Raw genomic sequence first — 10,747 nt, forward strand, 5'->3', positions numbered from 1 at the left:
GTCGCTTCACTGAGACCCAGTGAGGGATATGCCTTGATAAAAGTAGTGAGTCACTGGTGGCCCAACACATGGTATCCTGATATCTTCTTCTTGTATCACGTGTTGCACCACCAGTGGATCACTGATGTGGTGTACTACTTTGGCCCAGGTAGCGTAGTCTCCATTCACCCTTACCTGGCTCTTATGTTCTCTTTGGTTTGTTACCATATGATTCTCTGTTGTGAAGTTCCAGGTGGCACTTGGCTATTTAGGTAGTTGAGCGAAATCCAGGCAAAGGTCCAACATTACCATTTTTATTATTATCTTGTTTCTTCACCCTTTTTCCTCCATCTAATCTCTTCACCGGCCTTTTGAAGGTTTCTGCATTGCTGAAGGCAGTGTTTCTTGCAACCAAGCATCATGAAAACTGGGTACACTGAATGATGTAATAGTAATTGGCAGTATCCAGCTAAGGATAATTATAAGTATCATACCACGTTGAGTGCACTGCTTCTCGTCCGATCAGCGAAGGTAAGCAACATTGGGTCTGGTTAGTACTTGGATGGGTGCCTGACTGGGAACACTAGATGATGTTGGCACTCCCCCCTGGGGGTAGGGGGGTTTCAAGAATACTCCTCCAGCATCCCTGCTTGTTGTATGAGGCGACTAAGAGGGTTGGTGGTGGGTTAGTGCCCCAACTCGTAAAAAGAACTAAGTAAACAAGCGAATAAAGCGCCTCGGACCAGGACGCACCATACGTTAACAACTAAGGAACGGACAAAGGACATTCTGAGGGTGGGGACATGGAATGTAAGAGGAGTGAATGATGAAGTGGAAGAGAGAGAGATTGTTCAGGTGCTTGAGGATGCAAGAGTGGATATATGTGGACTGACTGAAACTAAATGAAAATGTGAAAGGGTGAGAGAATGGGAATACAGTTTAGGAATACTTGCGAGAGTTAATGAGAATGAGAGGGCAAGAGAGGGAGTAGGCCTATGTCAGATGATAAACATGAAGTGGAAGGAGAATATAAGAGAGTACGGAACAGTGCATGCATGGATTGTATGGGTGAGGATGAAAGTAGGTATACAAGTGTGGGCGACTGTATGTGGGTATGCGCCGACAGAGGACCGAATGGCGGAGTGAAAGATCAGTTTTGGGCAAGTGTAGATGCATTTATGGACAAATTTGAGAGGAGCAAGAGAGTGTTTTTGATTGGAGACATGAATGGCAAAGTTGGGAATGTACAAGTGGATGGAGTGGCTCGTCAGTGGGGTGTGCCAGCGGAAATAGATGGGAATGGTAGTGCTTTGGTGGACATCTGTGCTGTAAGGGGTTAGCAATAGCTAACACCTACTTTCGGCATAAGATGATCTACAGGTATACATGGATAGTTATGAGGAGGATGGATGGTGAACTTGTTGAACGAAGGGCAATGATAGACTGTGTGTGTGTGGATGAGTGAATGAGAAGAGACAAGTGTTGGATCCAACTGTGTGGAGAGGGTGGGGGAATGGAATGTTGGACCATCATTTAGCGATGGCCAAGGTAAGGCTGCAAAGAAAATGGCTGAAGAGATGAAGGGGAAGACAGGAGGAAACAGCTCCTGTGAGAAGAGTGGAGAAGTTGCAAGATAGTGAGAAAATGGCAGAGTATAAGAGCATAGTGGAAGAAAGATTGGGAAGGTATGAGTTACAACAGATGGAAGGGGTGGAAGACGTATGTAAGATATTCACGGAAGAGACAGGCACAGCGTGTGAGGTGGTTTGTGGAGAGAGGAGGAGATGCAGGGGTGTGCAAGGGACAGCATGGTGGAATGATGAGGTGAAACAAGTTGTGGAACAAAAGAAGAAGGCATACAGTGAATGGCTAGCAAGCAGAAGTAGGGAAGATGACAGACAGAAGAGAGAGGTACAGCCTATGTGAGCAGAAGGGAGATGAAGAGATCGGTGAAGGAGAGTAAGAAGAGAGTGGATGAAGAGTTTGGGAGGAATCTGAGTGTGAAATGGAGGGAGGGTAAGAAAATGTTTTGGAAGGAGGTAGCTAAAGAAAGTAAGGCAGTGTGAAAGGGGAAATAGTAGGGGAGTGAAAGATAGGAATAATAGATTGTTGGTGGAGAAGAGAGAGAAATTGTGGAGATGGAAGGTGTACTTTGAGGAGCTGTTGAATGCAGAGAGTGAGAGCATTGCGAGTATAAGTAGTTGGGAGAAGACGAGATGAGGGAGGAAGAGATCAGTAGGACGGAAGTAGGGGAAGCAATGAAGAAGATCAAGATGGGAAAGGCCCCAGGAACTGATGAAGTGTATAGTGAAATGTTGAGGTATGGGAGTGAGATTGTAGTGGAGTGGATAAGCAAGTTATGTAGATTGGCTTGGGAAGAGGGAAGGGTTCCGGAGGACTGGAAATCAGGTATAATTGTTCCTTTATACAAAGGAAAAGGGGAGTGAGAAATATATGTAACCATAGGGGTATTTGCCACCTTAGTGTGACTGGAAACATATATGGTACAATACTCAGTGGTAGGGTTAGGCATGTAACAGAGGAGCTCGTTGGAGAAGAACAAGGGGGATTTAGGAAGGGAAAAGGGTGTGTAGATCAGATATTTGTTCTAAGATGTTTAATGGAGAAGTACTGTATCTAGAGAAGGGAAAGAAAGTGTATGCTGCCTTCATGGACTTGGAGAAAGCTTATGACAGAAGAGATAGACAAGGTATGTGGAAGGTATTGAGAATACAGTATATGGAGCGGAGGGGAAATTGTTGAGTGCTGTGAAGAGTATGTACGAAGGAGCTAGGGCTACAGTTTGAGTGGATGGTGAACTGAGTGAGTTCTTTGATCTCAATGTGGGACTGAAACAGGGTTGTGTGATGTCTCCATGGCTGTTTAATATATAGCCTATATGGATGGGATTGTAAAGGAGGTGCAAGGGAGGGCAGTCGATGTGGGGGTGGCTCTAATGAATGAGGGTGAGATTGGAAGATTCCGGTGTTGTTGTTTGCTGATGATACAGTATTGCTGAGTGAAGATGAATGGGAGTTGCAAGGTTGGGTGAATGAATCTGGGACAGTGTATAGGAAGAGGAATATGAAAGTTAATGTAAACAAGAGTAAAGTTATGGTGCTTGAGAGGAATGAAGTCACAGAATGCACAGTGAGGTTGGATGGTGAGGATATGGAGAATGTGAGTGCATTCAAGTACAGTAGGCTCGCCCAGTGCGCATCATCACAGTGCACGAATCGCACGGTGCGCGAGTGACCAAAAATTATAACAAAAAACCCTGAATGCGCGAGTTTACCCCACAAAACACGAGGTAGAGGCAAGAAGTGGCTTAAAAATGCGATTTTCCATCAGTACGCGAACCCCCCCCCCCACACAATGCGCCAATAGTGGCCTAGAGGCTCATGGGGAAGGTGCTCAAGAGGAGTCTACAATAAGATATTGCCAATAACACCTTCAATAATAACGTTTTCAGCAATAACAGTAAGTTAGAATAGATACCCAGTTTCTATAATAATAATTTATTTCGTGAATACCAAGTTGTTATACTGCCAATACGTCCATAACAAGACGAGGAATGAAACAAACAAGCAAGAAGAGATGAAGGAAATTGCCAAAAATGTGAGCAGTAGCGAGGAGGAGAGGGAGGATCCTCCCCTCACCACTTCCCCTGACTCGCTCACCGCCGTCCTCCACCGCCCCACCTGACTCACCAGCCGCCTCCCTCCCCACCTTCATAGCCCCACCTGACTCACCTGCTTCACCTGGCATACCTGCAACCCCCACCATAATGACTGTTGCTGCTTTCTGGAAGAAATGTAACATTCAACAGGCCATAAATTCTTCATTAACGCCTGGAATAATACAACATTGGCAACCGCTAAACAAGTGTGGTGCGACCGGGGTGGTGGCGGGGGCACCATAAGTGCACTGCCGCGCCTCAGAACTCTTGTTGTTTAAATCCATCAGGCCTGTTGTCTACTGTTGTTAAGGTGACTGCCCATATTTTTGTTATTGCAGCTATATCTGTAGTACAATGTCTGAAAAATTTGATCTTTTTTATGTCTCTAAGGGCCAAAAAATGTCCAGGTATGAGGGGGTACCACCCATATGTAATTATTCCCATAAGATTACGTATTCCCAGTACGTGAATTCCCAGTGCGCGAGGTCGTGGACCTCCCAAACTCTCGCGCACTGTGCGAGCCTACTGTACTTGGGTAGTGTGATGAGTAAGGATGGAACTTTGGGGGATGAAATGCTTGAAAGGGTACAGCAGGGAAGGAAGGTTGCTGGTTCAATGAAAGCAGTGATAAGAAATAGGGAGGTGAGTATGGAAGTTAAGGAGTCACAGCATGATAGTGTTGTGATCCCTACCCTGACGTATGGAAGCGAGGCATGGATCTTGCAAGAGGGGAACAAGTCAAGAGTGAGAGCAGTGGAAATGAGCTACCATAAAACACCCTAGCTTCGGACATTTTTTATGTGTTTTAATGAATAACTCTCTGTAAAATGGTGCAATCTTATCCCTGTTGGTGTCATGTGGTAGCCAGGGACAGTACCTACTGAATCTATATAATAAAAAAAAATTAACCATGCTAAACTCGTGTTTTTTTTGTTTTTTTTCAAGTGTCCGAAGTTAGGAACAAATTTCCTTACTTCGGACAGCTCTCCTAAACTTCGGACATCAAAGTATTTGCCCTTTAAACATGAGAATGGTTAATAGCACCTGTCTCTGGACACACTGGCCAAACTTCGGGCACTTTAAAGTTTTTTAAAAAATTTAAAAAAAAATACTGGGCACTCGTGGCCCAAGTTATACATATATATAAAGAGAAATATCCAGACATATCTTCTTTTTTGAGCTCATAATTTGAAATCACATAAAGATGCATCATATCACATTGTAGTGAGGTAATCTGGCCATAAATATAACTAAGAACTCTTCAGAAACTTTTTCAGACAAAAAAATTATAAAAAAATGCATTGCATATTTTCCAAACTGTAAGGGGAACTGATCTCTTTTTCCTAAACAAAACTTCACTTAATTATCAAGTAGCTACCTCACTGACTCAACAAATGCATACTGAAATAACATAATATAACGTTAAACACTTCTTACTGGTTCCAATGACACCCACACACCCACTAACACGCACACAAATCAATAGACACACGCACACACAGGCACATGTTATGAAGGCACCATGGAATGTATTAACGAGCTACACACTTTAGTCTTATACACACACACACACACATACATACACACACACACACACACACACACACACACACAGAAACAAACATCCCAAATAGGCCTGTGGTTGTAAACATACACACACACACGGACAGCCACAACTGACGGACGTGTCTCCCAACAGCTCCCCCAGGCCCAGGCTGCATACCTTAAGTAGTTTCCAGGAATTATGTTTATCCTGTCTCCTATGGTTTTCTTTTAAGTTTAAAATATTGTAAGTTAATATAGACTACCAACAATGTAAAGATTTATTAGGAAGAATATACGTGAATGTTTTGTAGTATTTTCGGTAACAGCTGTTTTTGCTACAGTAACCAACATCCAACATGGCCGAAAATGTAAACACTGAGGGACTCGAATTTCCAGGATTTGACAGAAACACTAATATCATGGATCTGGTTAAAACATTGATAATGAGGATTAGTGAACTTGAAAAGACAGTGGAGAATTTAGTGTAAAAGAACGTGTCTGAGAATACGGAATTTACTATACAGAGTCTGATCCAGTCCAATGAGACGGCGAATGAAGAAATCAGAAATTTGAAGCGTGAAAATGTTGAATTGAGGAGGAAACTAGAAGACAGTACTAATAAAACAGAGAAGGTGAGTAGTGTATCAGAACATAAGGCAAAGTGGGCACACATAGAAGAAGAACAGAAAGATGTGGTCAGCTTATGAGAAATCATCCAGGAAGAAAGGAAAATGAACAAGAAAAAGATGGAAGAAAATGTAGTGAAAATACTGAAGAAAAAAGAGAAAATAGTGAGAGAAACTGTAGAAAGGAACAGATGCGTGGTAATATTTGGAAATGGAGGAGGAAGAAAAAAATTAGATTCGTGAGACTCGAGAGAGACACGAACCTGGTGAGAGGTATATTAGGCAAAATTTACCCCGAAGGAGACAAGTGGGTAAAAGAAATTGAGGAAGTAAGGAGGACAGGGCCTAATAGGAAAGGGGAAACAAGACCAATGAGAGTCAAGTTGACATCAGAAAGTTCAGTAAATGATATACTCAAAATGACCTGGAAATTAAGCAAAGAGAAGGTGAGTAGTGTATGAGAACATAAGGCAAAGTGGGAACACATAGAAGAACAGAAAGAAGTGGTCAGCTTAACCCCTTAAACGCGGATCGTCGCATTTGCGACGGTCGGCCCAAAGGACAGAACGGCGGATCGTCGCGTTTGCGATTTGAGTAAATTTTGAATAACCGCGGGCAAGCAGGCTCCAGCTGGTATTGTCTATCAGTACCACCACCCTCTAGCTACAATTAGCATACTTTACCTTTGTACTACTGACCTCAGTTGTTGCCAAATATCGCGTTTTCCCCCCGTCCCCCCCCCACCACGGCCCGGCCAGCCTGGCTGTGATACATGGCAGCACTCTGAGCGCTCAGAACTGTAAATCTGCGATCTCCTCTCACAATCAGTTTATGCTACTAGGAAACGCTTGTTTCCCCAGTTGTAACACTAGCTTTTTTTCTCACGGTTTGCCCCTGTTTAGCGTCAGTTTACTGCAGGCTTTCAAAGTGAGATTATGGCGAGTTCTAGCTCTTCCCAGTCAGTGCAAGCGACCGACAGGAACGAGAATAAAGTGGCGGACGTAAGGCAGAATAAAAAGCGCGCCGTGGTGATCTTTTGGGAAGTAATATGATTGAAAATAATGTAGTATACATGTTTTTAGCTGTGAAAATGGAAATGTTTGTTGAGTGACGGGAAGACCGCCGCCACAGTGCATGTCGGCCGTACGCTCCGTTGATTTTTGCCTTATTTTCAGTGCTTATTGTACAAATACGGATTCCTAACTACCTTTACGTTGTAGTATAAAGTTTACTGTGACAGAATGAGGCTGTGGTAGAGGGGAAACCGGGTTGCTGGAGGTGTGAAAGTGAAGATTTGGTTACCCAACTTTGCAAGTCTCCACAAGTCCTTGGGTAGTCCACGAAGGCTCAACACCTGTCTCTGAAGAAAGCTGAATGTAAGTACTATCTGCCATACCAAGTATAATGTTCTAGGGTTAATCTCTGATTTTTGGCGAATATTTTCCTACAGGTACTCAGACTGCGATACAACCCCGCCACTCGGGGGGGATCGACTGTACACAGCCGCGTTTAAGGGGTTAAGAGAAATCATCCAGGAAAAAAGGAAAATGAACAAGAAAAAGATGGAAGAAAATGTAGTGAAAATACTGAAGAAAAAAGAGAAATAGTGGGAGAAACTGTAGAAAGGAACAGATGCGTGGTAATATTTGGAAACGGAGGAGGAAGAAAAAAAATTAGATTCGTGAGACTCGAGACACGAACCTGGTGGGAGGTATATTAGGCAAAATTTACCCCGAAGGAGACAAGTGGGTAAAAGAAATTGAGGAAGTAAGGAGGATAGGACCTTATAGGAAAGGGGAAACAAGACCAATGAGAGTCAAGTTGACATCAGAAAGTTTAGTAAATGATATACTCAAAATGACCTGGAAATTAAGCAAAGAAGCTGGAATGGAAAATATTACAATAAGAAAAGATTTAAATGAAGAAGAAAGAGAAGTTTTAAAATCATTAAAGGATCAAGCAAAGGAAAAAAATGATAAGAGGACAGAGGAAGAATGTAATACTTTTTTTTGGAGAGTATTGGATATGAAAGTAAGGAAGTGGTATATAAGGAAATAGAAGCGAAGGAAACTAAGGGGGATAGCTGTGAAAAATTAGAAATTGAGGAAGTGGTACTGACGGAGAGAAGGAAAGAAGAGGGTATTAAAAACATGAAAAATAATTTAAAGGTGATATACACTAATATTGATGGTTTAATATCGGCCAGGCTTGATGTTAATGATTTCTTGAGAGAATATGAACCTGATGTCATGTGCTTTGTAGAGACCAAATTAAGAGAGGATATCGATGTTCATTTAGGAGATGGTAAATACAATCTGTGGAGAAGAGACCGAAAAGAAAAAACGGGAGGAGGAGTGATGATAGCAGTGAAGAACAACATAAATGTAGATACCGTGGAAATGGGAGAAAACAGGGCTGAAGTGATATATATGAAATTAGAAACTGGAGAGAAAGTCAAGAGAGATATGGTGGTAGTATATGTTCCCCCTTAGATGAGAGCATGGAATGATGATGAATACCATGAGATGTTGTCTGATATAGCTAGCTATTTACAAAAAATAATTGAGAAAAGCAATAATATAATTTTGGTGGGTGACTTTAACTGTAAAGAGGTGAACTGGGAGGAATGGGACTCAGGAGGCAGCAAGGACTCGTGGGGCACTATATTATTAAATATAATAAGGTAAGAGTGAGAGCAGTGGAAATGAGTTACTTGAGAGGAGTATGTGGAGTGACGTGGAGGGACAGGTTGACGAATGAAGAAGTGAAGGAACGTTGTGGAGTAGATGTGGATGTGGTTGAGAAGATTAGGAGAAATACACTGAGGTGGTTTGGACATGTGGAGAGAATGGAGAATGAAAGACTGACTAAGAGGGTGTATGTAGGTGAGGTGGAGGGAGGGAGAGGGAGGGGTAGACCAAGGATGAGGTGGAGGGATGGAGTTGAGAGGTATATGAGGGAGGGGGGGTGAGTTGGGGGGAGGGTAGTCAAATGGTGGGCGACAGAGTGACTTGGAGGCGTTTTGTCTGCGGCCACTCTTTGCGGGATTAGGGCGTTGGGCTATAGATAGATAGATAGATAATGTGATGACACAATGGGTCAGAGAAGAGACACGGTTCCGAGGTTAGGACACACCAGCAAGGTTAGATTTACTGTTTACCAAAGAACCCGATGTAATAGAATCATTGAAATATTTCTGTCCTATAGGAAAAAGTGATCATGTGGTCACTGAGTTCCAGATGATAATAGGGAATGTCGATCCAAGAGACGAGCTTTATAGACAGGGAAGATACAACTTTGGGAAAGCTAATTTCACAGGACTGAGAACATTTTTTGAAAATGCGGATTGGAGAAAATTCAGAGAAACAAGAGAGATACAAAGGAAGTGGGATATCTTTCTAGACCTCTACAATTTGGGAGTGGAAAAATTTGTACCAAGAGTAAGAGGGAAAGAAAACAGGAAAAAGGCGTGGTTTAATAGAAGGCGTATGATAGCAGAAAAAGAAAGAGATAAGGCATGGAACAACTGGAGAAAGAGGGGCAACACCAGAACAAAGGAAGAATATAAAAGAACTAGAAATGATTACACAAGAATACGTAGAGAAGAAGAAAGGAATTTTGAAAAAGGTATAATGGACAAATGCAAGGATGAACTCAAACTGTTCTATAGATTTGTTAATGGCAAATTGAAACAAAGGAAAGGAATCACTAAACTGAGAGTAGAAGGAGAGGTCTATAAATATGCAGCAATGCAAGCTGAAATAATGAACAAATGTTTCCAATCAGTTTTCACTAATGAAAAAGAGTTTGTGGAAGGGGAGGGAGTGACTAGAAATGTACTGGTGATGAAAGATATAAAAGTGGAGGTACAGGAAGTGTACAAATTATTGGAAACTCAAGATGTAAGGAAAGCCCCAGGACCTGATGGAATTTCTAATTGGGTACTGAAGGAATGCAGAGAACAACTGGCAGATAAAATTCACAGTTTAATCATGTGTTCTCTGGAAGAGGGGAAAGTGCCACAAGAATGGAAGAGGGCAAATGTGGTACCAATTTATAATGGAGGAAAGAGGGAAGAACCCCTGAATAACAGACCAGTGTCTCTCACCAGCATGGTTGCAAAATTCTGCGAGAGAATCCTGAAAGACAGATGGATAAAACATCTAGAAGAGATGAATATTTTGGCTGAATGTCAGTTTGGATTCAAAAGGGGAAGGTCATGTGTTTCTAACTTGTTGAGCTTTTACTCAAGAGCGATTGACGTGGTACAGGAGAGAGATGGTTGGGTGGATTGTGTGTACTTAGACTTAGAGAAGGCCTTTGACAAGGTACCTCATATGAGACTAATGTGGAAACTAGAATATATAGGAGGACTGAAGGGGAAACTCCTAGAATGGATGAGAGACTTTTTGAGAGGCAGACAAATGAGGAGAGTAATAAAGGATAGGATGTCTGGATGGAGGGAAGTAACAAGTGGAGTCCCCCAAGGCTCGGTGCTGGCACCTGTAATGTTCCTGATTTACATAAATGATATGGTAGATAGAGTGAACAGTTATGCAAGTCTGTTTGCTGATGATGTAAAGATCTTGAGGAAGATAGAGGTTGAGGAGGATTGTAAAATGCTGCAGGAGGATCTGGATAGGATACATGATTGGAGCCGGAAGTGGGAAATGAAATTTAATGTAAAGAAATGTAAAATATTGGAAATGGGTAAAAGTACCAGGAGACCATCAATGAATTATTTGTTGGGTAATGAATTAATCACTAAAATGAGAGAAGAGAAAGACTTATGAGTGCTGGTCCAAGATAGTTTGTCACCTGAAATGCACATTAATAAGAAAGTTAGAGAGACTTATAAACTCCTGACTAACATAAGAGTAGCATTTCATTATATGGATGACATGATGAAAAAATTGAT

At 42.1% G+C, this 10,747-nt stretch overlaps 1 pseudogene; it reads left to right on the plus strand.

Annotated features, from left to right (window-relative positions):
• Positions 1-459: 459 nt before the first annotated feature.
• On the plus strand, positions 460-579 carry LOC145410254 (5S ribosomal RNA; annotated as a pseudogene).
• The last annotated feature ends 10,168 nt before the right edge of the window (positions 580-10,747 follow it).

Source organism: Coenobita brevimanus, chromosome 84 (genome assembly GCF_032717465.1).
Source record: "Coenobita brevimanus isolate Jiangsu-jjx chromosome 84, ASM3271746v2, whole genome shotgun sequence".
Classification (NCBI taxonomy): domain Eukaryota; kingdom Metazoa; phylum Arthropoda; class Malacostraca; order Decapoda; family Coenobitidae; genus Coenobita; species Coenobita brevimanus.